At 43.9% G+C, this 8,684-nt stretch overlaps 1 protein-coding gene across 8 annotated transcripts in view; it reads left to right on the top strand.

The window, feature by feature from the left end:
- Positions 1–8,684, top strand: part of Ncald (neurocalcin delta) — a 414,228-nt gene that overhangs the window by 122,700 nt on the left and 282,844 nt on the right. For all 8 annotated transcript variants that reach the window (XM_021183094.2, XM_029469811.1, XM_021183096.2 and 5 more), the window contains exon 2: positions 6,871–6,925. The gene's annotated coding sequence lies outside the window, so the exon portion shown is untranslated. The remainder of the gene's footprint in view (positions 1–6,870; positions 6,926–8,684) is intronic.

The raw sequence follows: 8,684 nt of genomic DNA, 5'->3' as shown, positions 1-8,684 counted from the left end.
GTAGACCAGGCTGGCCTCGAACTCAGAAATCCGCCTGCCTCTGCCTCCCGAGTGCTGGGATTAAAGGCGTGCGCCACCACGCCCGGCTTCGGAATAATTTTATATTTACAGCAAAGCTGCAGAGAAAATGCAAAGAATTCCTAAGCTTCCTTTCTGTAGCTTCCCCTAACGTTAATGTCTCAAATAACACAATGTGTTATCAAAGCTAGTAAGCAGACATATATTTCATATTATTACTGTAAATATTAAATATGTAAATATAATATTATACACTATGCTTCAGGCTGCTCTGACCACCTGAATGTCCTACTAATGCCCCTTTCTGTTCTATCTTAGATGTCTCTTGGGCTGTAACTGTTCTGTCTTCTTAGCTTTCTTAGGTGCATGGTATTTTCTTCACTTCTAACAAGTTCTGCTTCCTTTTGAGTGGTCCATTTGCACTCTTCTCCCAAGCTCAGCTCTTATCAGTCAGGGACCTAGCAGAGCACGGAGGCACACATTAGAGCATCCTGGAGAAAATTGAACAAAATGTTGTTTACTGAGGTGGAGATGGGTAGAAGCGAATAGATGAAGGTTGTTAAGGCAACCAGGAGGTGTCTACAAGCTTTCCCTCTCCTCTGGAGCCATGCTGGGAGCAGAACTACCCAAGCAAGTAATGCAGATGCCAGAGATGTGTATTGGAGAGGTAGCCACCTAGAGAGTCTGGAGCCCTGAGGTCCAAGTGTGTGGGGAAAGCAGTGTGTGGGCTTTAACTCCTTCACCTGAATCTCCTGCATCAGCCTCATTTTAGTAAACCCAACTTGACAGTGATGGCAGGGGTGGGTGTTTTATTTCCTGGTCACAAGTACAAAGGGGAAGGTGAAGAATTAAATACATTTCAATTTAGCCTTAGAAACTGTCCAGTTTATCACCATGTGGCACAGTCAGCAAGTACAGTGTGATGAAAACTGTTCTGTCCAGCTAAATAAACAAACATCCAGACCGGGTAAGAAAGCACCACCTCTGGCAGCTGTGGAATTGATAACAGGTTTTAGAGAGAAATCAGCAACCTGAGGACATTTGCATAAAACAGTGCCTCTCTCTCTCTCTCTCTCTCTCTCTCTCTCTCTCTCTCTCTCTCTCTCCTATTTTATTACTTGGTTCTAGGCTTTGAAAAAGTGATGGCCACTTCTTCCTAACAACAGCAAATTAAAATTTGGAAAAAGAAGATTTTGAAAATGTAATTTGCTTTTTATTTGAATTGCACAGTAATAAACCCAAATGGGCTCTTGTTGCTCAAGGTGGAGGTGCGGGGGGGGGGGGGTGGGGGGGGGGGGAGGGGAACACAGGGATGAACGACTTCGTTGATGTTTGGTCACACTGCTGGTTTCTGCTGTGCTGTTAGTTTTGTCAGTGGGAATGAGTGGATGAGATTTCATTTCTTTGTTTCAGATGAGGAGTAGAAACTCAAAAGGCTGAATATCAATCCATGTTTGCTGTTTTGACATTAAATAAATTAAATTTGCCCCAAACAAAAGGCTCTGTAGGGATTTGTTGCTACCTCCCCTTTCAGAATAAGCATTTCGCATATATGGGTCTTCTGTATTGGCTCCTTATCTTCCTCCCGGAGAGAATCCCTTTTGCATTCATTTTGAACGTGGTTGCATTGGGTCTTTCGCAAGATGGAGACTTTTCTCAAGGCTTGAATGAAGAATGTTAACTGAAAGAACTACTGTAGACTTGAGGGCCGGATTACAGAAATAGATGAGGGGTCTCCGGTCGGAAATCAACAGGAGTGGGAAGCCATTTTTATCTTGGTTCAGAGGGATGAAAGAACAAATAATGAGGCCTGGTAAGGGTTGTAATCCCAAGCAAAAGGCCACTCAGCGGAAACCACATCTGCGAAGGACTCTACAGTGTGAGGAAAGAAGGGAAGCATCAGCCTTCGTCTGCGTCCCACCGATGGGAAAACCCAGAGAAGTGAGAAGGAAGGAGTGTGAGCGGTACCAGTCAGGGGAGGGGTTCTGTGTGGCGTACAGGATACCACTAACTGGTCCATCGTTATGCATCACCTCCACCCCCACCCCCGAATCCTAGCTAACTGGCTCAGATAATTGTAAATTTAGGTTTGGAGGAGATCTAATCTAGATCTAGTAAACTAATAGGTAAATTCAGTCTTTAAAGAATGGTTTTAGAGTTTTAAAATGAATTATTCTTCCCCTAGACTACTGAGATTATAGTTCAGAAAACCCCTATGTCCTTGAGTTGCTTAGTCTGTAGTATGCTGAGAAAGATGTCATCTGTCAGCACACAATAAAGGCCATTTGTTTCTGTGATCATGCCCCCAAGCCAGCAGTTGCCCTAACTGGCATTTTCAGAGTTAAAATGGTCATCACAGCCTGTGTGCTATTATCGCCCTAATGGGTTGTTTCTGTTAGAGCTAAATGTAATTACTAAATAATCACTTCCAGTTGCCCATTGATTGTTTGCGCATGAAATATGTAACGAAAATAGACCCAAATGCTGCAGCCATGGAAAGACCCACTTCTGGGAAAAAAAATTTGTATTTTCTCTCTTACCCTCGTTGCAGGTTATCTGAAAACAAACACAGAACGACCTTGAATGTTTGTGGTAACTCACACAAAACCTGATTCCAGGATCACTGTAGACCTTCAGGTGTAAGGCTCAGGGACACAGAAATAGTTAGCGTAGCAGTTTTAGGGAGGGGACTAGAAGATTTCTTCTTTACCATTGGAGTCAGCAGGTAAAATGCATGGCAGCTCATGGCAACGCACCTCCGAGAAAGGTCATATAGGATTTCCCTTTTCTTCGTAGATGGTCTCTGGAAAGCCTTACTGTCTGCTTGTGCCTGCTTTACTGTGATATACTTATTCTAAAGACCCCAGCGCTTCCTTCCCATGTTGGTGCTAGATTCTCTATTTAAAGTTCCTGAAAGCAAAGCGCATGCTCATTAAAACATTATTTATTCATGTTGTACCTTTATGTAGAATCTTATTAGGTCAAACTCTGCTTTTATTGTTCCTTAGCCCAGAAAAGATATCTGGCTTATTTTTGTTTTCAGCCATGCAGGAAAATTTGGAGTTAAAAGATTTAAAAATGATCATAAATTCACAAGCGATTCACTCTAGTGGTCAGTGAGCCCAAGCAGAGTTCAAGGGTCTCTGACTCTCATTGCTTAAAGGAATTTACATGAAATTTAAACAAAGCTAAAAATAAAATCTGTCTAGCATACTTGACAAAGAGACTGTCATTGTTTCCCATTGTTTCCCACTTATCAGTAAGTGGCTCACCTTTGCCTACTCTAAGTAAATACCTAGACCTTTGCTGTTGTTTTGGTCTGACCTGAGGCACACCAAAGCAGGCAGTGCTGAAACCACACCATGCTGGTTGCCCGTGACCCAAGAGTCCGAAGTCCTTGACGTCAGGCGTTGGCTTTGTATATAGATGCTCTCTGACTTTTGCGGTGCTTTTTGCTTGGTTTCAAGATGGCTTCCAATGTCAGGAGGTGGCAATCACAGCTCAGCTTGAGTTCTATTGCTCTTTACATCCCTCAAGGTCAGCTGGGCATCATGCTATTCTTCCTTGGTCCTTTAGATAAGACCCATTTCCCTTCTTTCTGTTAGCTCTGTAGTCAGAGCCCTTCCCTTGGCCGGAGCTATAGAGCAAGCCTCTAGCCAGTTTGCCTGTCACAGGGTCCCCACCTGCTCACAGGGTCCCCCTAGCTCCTGCCACCAATAATCTTCTTGGACCATCACATGTATCAGGCTGTGTCTCTTCTTAAACATGCTCAGTCGCTTCAGTTACAGTTGACAGAATAAGATCCTCTGTCAGTAACCAACAGAAATTTCTGTTTGCAAATGCTATGAGCAAGACCCTGTGTGAGGTCCTGTAGGACAGTGACTGGGTCACCTTGCTGGTTCTACACTGTGTCCTCATTAGTTTGTGATTTCCTAGATAACAGGCATTGTCCTTGTTAGCTGTAAATGGGCAAGGCCAATCAGGTTTCTAGTCGGCATTCTTTACTATATATTGCAATCCATGATCTCTGTAAGGTGAATAGCTTGGAAAATCATATACATAGCCCTCCCGAGGTGACCCAATGGGGCCTCTGATATTTTTTTTAAACTAGAGTTCGAATTTGCAGGTCATAAAAATTTTGCATTGCTGCAATCTTAATTTAAGGCACACGTTCCTGGATGTCTACCTATTACCTGGTACTGTATCAAACCCTTGGCATATACAACATGTAAAGTCCCGCCAAGAAAGACAATGGGGAACCCACCGTCATAGACAAACATGGATTTATTACCATGCGGCAGGACGAAAAGATGTCTGTCCTGGAATGGTGGGAATATTAGGAGGAGCATGCGCAGCGTGTCCAGGACCATGGAGCATGCGCAGCGTGTCCAGGACCACGGGTCTGAGACTGGTCAGAATTTGCAGACGAGCACGTTTCTGAACACTCGGAGGTCTTATCCTTAGGATGCAGAATTGTGCAGAGGGATAGGCTTGATTGCAGTCATACTGAGAGCCACGGGGCTGAATGAGCTGGGTCTGTGTGTCTGAGCTTAGGTCATCTCCCATGCTGCGGTTTTAGCAGTTGCCTGTGTTATGAGTCACGGTTCACTTTTACAAGCTGTGGCTTTTGCTTTACTTCCAGTTCCCATGTCCCATGCTGGTTATAATGGCTTTACTATAAAAGTAGAATAAATACCAACACGGTGTCTCTCTCCAGGGAACCCCAGTTTAGACGATCGCGATTTGGTATGTGTTGCAGTAGAGTTAAGAACAAGGTGTTCCTGAGCTCAGAAGAAGCAACTTAGGTTTTTTTTTTTAACATGCCTTTGTTGTTGTTGTTAGTGTTGTTGTTGTTGTTAGTGTTGTTGTTGCTGCTGCTGCTGTTATTTTTTGAGACAGAATCACAATTAGCTCAGGCTGGCTTTGAGTTTGCTTTGTAGCTGAGACTGGCCTTGGACTCTTGACCCTTCCTGCTTCACAGTCCAAGTGCTAGGATTACAGGTATGTGCCACCACATCTAAGCATAGCATTTTATTGAAATTGTATAATTTTCAAAGCTCTGTGCACATTATACACTAAGCAAATTACACACATTATTTTCTTTAATTCTAACAATCGGAATTGGGTGATAATTTTCTTACTCTTATTTTAAAGTAAAGAAACTGAGAGGCAAATAGGTTGAATAAGCATTCCTGGTCACCCCACCGAGACATGAGGGCCTTGGACCTTCTTAGACAAACTTTTACAGGGCACTCTCCTAGTGATTCTCGTAATCTAAGAAAATACAACTTAGAAGTAGCCATTACCATGAAGGGACCTGAGATGCAGGAATGTGAGGTAGCTGCCCTGGGATCACAAAGCAGAATCTGGACTCAGGCAATGAGGCTGCCAGTGAATTCACAGCTTCTCTTTAGCCTTTCCTGTGGGGTCTGGTCTTCCATATTTGTGTTCTTGGCCACTGAACAGCTCAGTGCCAGAGGAAAAGGTTCACAGAAGCATCGAAGTATGAGCCAGGGCTTGAAGATAAATGAAATTATTTCTGTATGGATCGTGGAAAGCAGGCTCTGATATTCCATCAGGAGCAGGGGGCCTTGAGTAGCCCTGGGAACCAGGGTGGTGCTGCTGGGCCAGGAACAATGACGTTCTGAATGAAGAAGATGGAGGAACAGTAGGGAGCGTAGGTGGCAACCAACAGAGCTGGAGGCAGGAGTGAGGACCAGAGAGGGGACTTCTCATTCTTCACATGTGGTACAAAAGGATGCACTTCTCAAAGGCACCCCCAGCTCCAAATGATCATTCAGGAAAGGGACCAGCAAGGCTACTCATGCTGAAGGCACCTCCAGAGTTCTGAGATTGTAGGAAACAAAAGGAGCGGCCAGAAGAAGTGCTTAGAGGCGGTCCTGACGCTATTGCTTTGAGGAGCACAGCACACATTTTAATGTCTATGTCCCTGCAAGCTAACGATAAAATGATGAAAGATGTTACTGCTTTCAATCAGTCTTGAGTCTGAAAGCAATTTTTTTTGGGGGGGGGGAGTTCTGGGGAGGTGACATGCATTTAATGTTAACATCAATCTTACAGGGTAGACTGTATTCATGTCCTAATTATAGAAATGAAGGAACAGGCTCAAAGACTTCAAGCATTTTGGTAACTTACAGGATGGTCAGAGTTAGAGCTAAGGCTTCCAACCATTTTGATTCTAGCGTTTGTTCTGTTGCCTCAAGAGATTTGTGTCCTAGGAGATGTGTGCTTAGGAGATGCAAAAGGCCTCCAACACACAGCAATGTTGTGTCCTAGAGAGGCCAGGGTGGCAGTGGAATCAAGGCAAGTGGGATTTTTCAGAGTGGGTTTTCCCTTCCCACTTTCGGCTCAGGATGCCTCCCACCATGGAATTTCCTGGCTTCAAATAGTGGTTTCAGTAGATTGTCAGTCCTAGACCTCACGTCACTCTCTGGAAGCTTCTGACTGAAATCCCGGTCCCTGCTGCTTGATGGAACTCCTCCGGGGGACACTGGTTCATTGCTCAGTTATCAGTTAACTTTGTGCTGTCCTCCTTCTCAGTAACCAGTGCTTCACTTATTTAACTAACAAATAACAGGTGCCCTCATAAGGAGGCACAGTCTTGCGATGGTATTTGCTGGCTAGGGGCTAGTAATGAACTTAGTCAATTTTGAGGTTGGCGTTCTAAACACTTGCAGTAGCAGAGAAAAGGTGGAGATGACACACAGTCTTGAAGTGAAGGGACTGTTTGGTGTAGGTTTCCTCCACCCTGTAGAATGCACTTATAGATTGGCTCAATTAATTACCCTAAAAATGACTTTCCCTTCTGTCCATATTTATTGTTAATTGCAGGTGGAGTGGCCCATGGGAGCCTGAGCCAGAATAAAGACACCTTGGACCAACCTTAGTAAGTTTCTTAAACTTTCCGCAATGACTTCATTCATTTTTCTCTGCATGTGTGTATGTGTGCATGTGGAGGACAAGGTTTGACTTCAGGTGTTGTTCCTGGCTCTCCCCACCCCCAACACTGGGATTATGAGCATGTACCGCACCCAGATTTTCACATGGGTGCTGGGATTGAACCCAGGTTTCTGTGCTTGTGTGCAGACACAACACTGACAGAGCTCTTCCATTCTATTTTGGTGGTAATAAGAAGACGTAACCTCACAGGTGGATCCTGATGACTAGGCTAGACAATCTGTGAAGATCACTTGGCAGACACATTACTCAGTACCCAGTGAGAACTCAGCAAAAGACAGGAAAGTAAACACCCAGGAAATGGCTGCTGTGTGGTAGGCTTGGGTGTAGGTTGTGTACTACCTAGCTCCCAAGATGGGAGTGGTAGACATGGAACCCCTGACATCACCCAGATAGTGACCTTCCCCAGAACTCCCTTGTATGAACTCTTTAATCCTCATTCCCACCCATTTTTATCCTTGCTTATGATCTAGACACAGATGCCCACAGCATTCTCAGGTTTATCTGGCTGTCAACGCTGTGGGAGAGCCATTTGTACTATTATGGCATGAGTCTGTATAGTTGAACTCTTTCCTGTTTGTCACAAGAGGCAGGGACAATCTCAATGGTCTTGTTTGTGTTTCAATTATTAATATATAATATACTGGTTGTAGTCATGTATTTCAGTATTTCTTAGAATATGCTGACATTTTCAACATATAATTTTGGCTTTAAAATTACATTAATTTAGTGTGCTGTGCCCTGTGTGTGTTTGTGTGTGTATGCCCATGTGTGTGTTTGTGTGTGTATGCCCATGTGTGTGTTTGTGTGTGTATGCCCATGTGTGTGATCTAAGTATATATCCCACTTGTGAGCACATGTTTGCATATGTGCCATAGTGAGTTTTATCAGGCTTGGTGGCAAATGTCTTATTGCAATGAGCCATCTTGGCAGCCCCATATTCTAGCTTTCCAATAATTTTAATAATAAAAAAATCATAATTCAACTTGACCTTGAAAAGTGATTACACTTCAGCTTAAGAGAATTTAACTGTATGTGGTCAGCACAAGACAGGAAAAGGAGGAAGCAGAAAGGGGGGGAGGGGAGTAAGATGAGTCCTTTGGTCATTGAGCTCGAACCAGCAGTATGTCTGTCTGTCCATCTCGCTCCAGTGAAGGCAGAGGCAGTTTCTGGGCACACTCACTACTCAGTGGCTCTTGTCTTAGTGGTTTCACTATGTGAGCATATTGCTACATGGTGCTTTAGTCAGGACTCTGCATATAACCTGACTCATAAGCCAGCTACTTAAGCAAGTTCTTATCCCAAGAAATTGGAATCTAGTCCAGGTTCTAAACAGAAACTCAGAGCTGCACTGAAATTGCTGACAACTGGCTTGGAAAGTTCCCATGAGATATGTTGTGAATAAGTTTTTAACATGTCTTCCTTTCTGCCTAAGCTTTAAATCAAGCTATTTTCTACCATTGCCATGCTAAGAGCTAAATTAAAGCCAAGCTAGGATAGCTGGAAGAAATTATTTTTGTTAAGAGAGACATCAAAGTATTGGAAACGTCGGGAATTCAAGGTCCGTACCTAAACATAAGAAAAGTAATGTAGAGGCCGGGCGTGGTGGCGCACGCCTTTAATCCCAGCACTCGGGAGGCAGAGGCAGGCGGATTTCTGAGTTCGAGGCCAGCCTGGTCTACAAAGTG

This window comes from Mus caroli, chromosome 15 (genome assembly GCF_900094665.2).
Source record: "Mus caroli chromosome 15, CAROLI_EIJ_v1.1, whole genome shotgun sequence".
Lineage (NCBI taxonomy): Eukaryota > Metazoa > Chordata > Mammalia > Rodentia > Muridae > Mus > Mus caroli.
The sequence above is the reverse complement of the archived record's forward strand: the minus strand, read 5'-3'. Positions and strand labels throughout refer to the sequence as shown.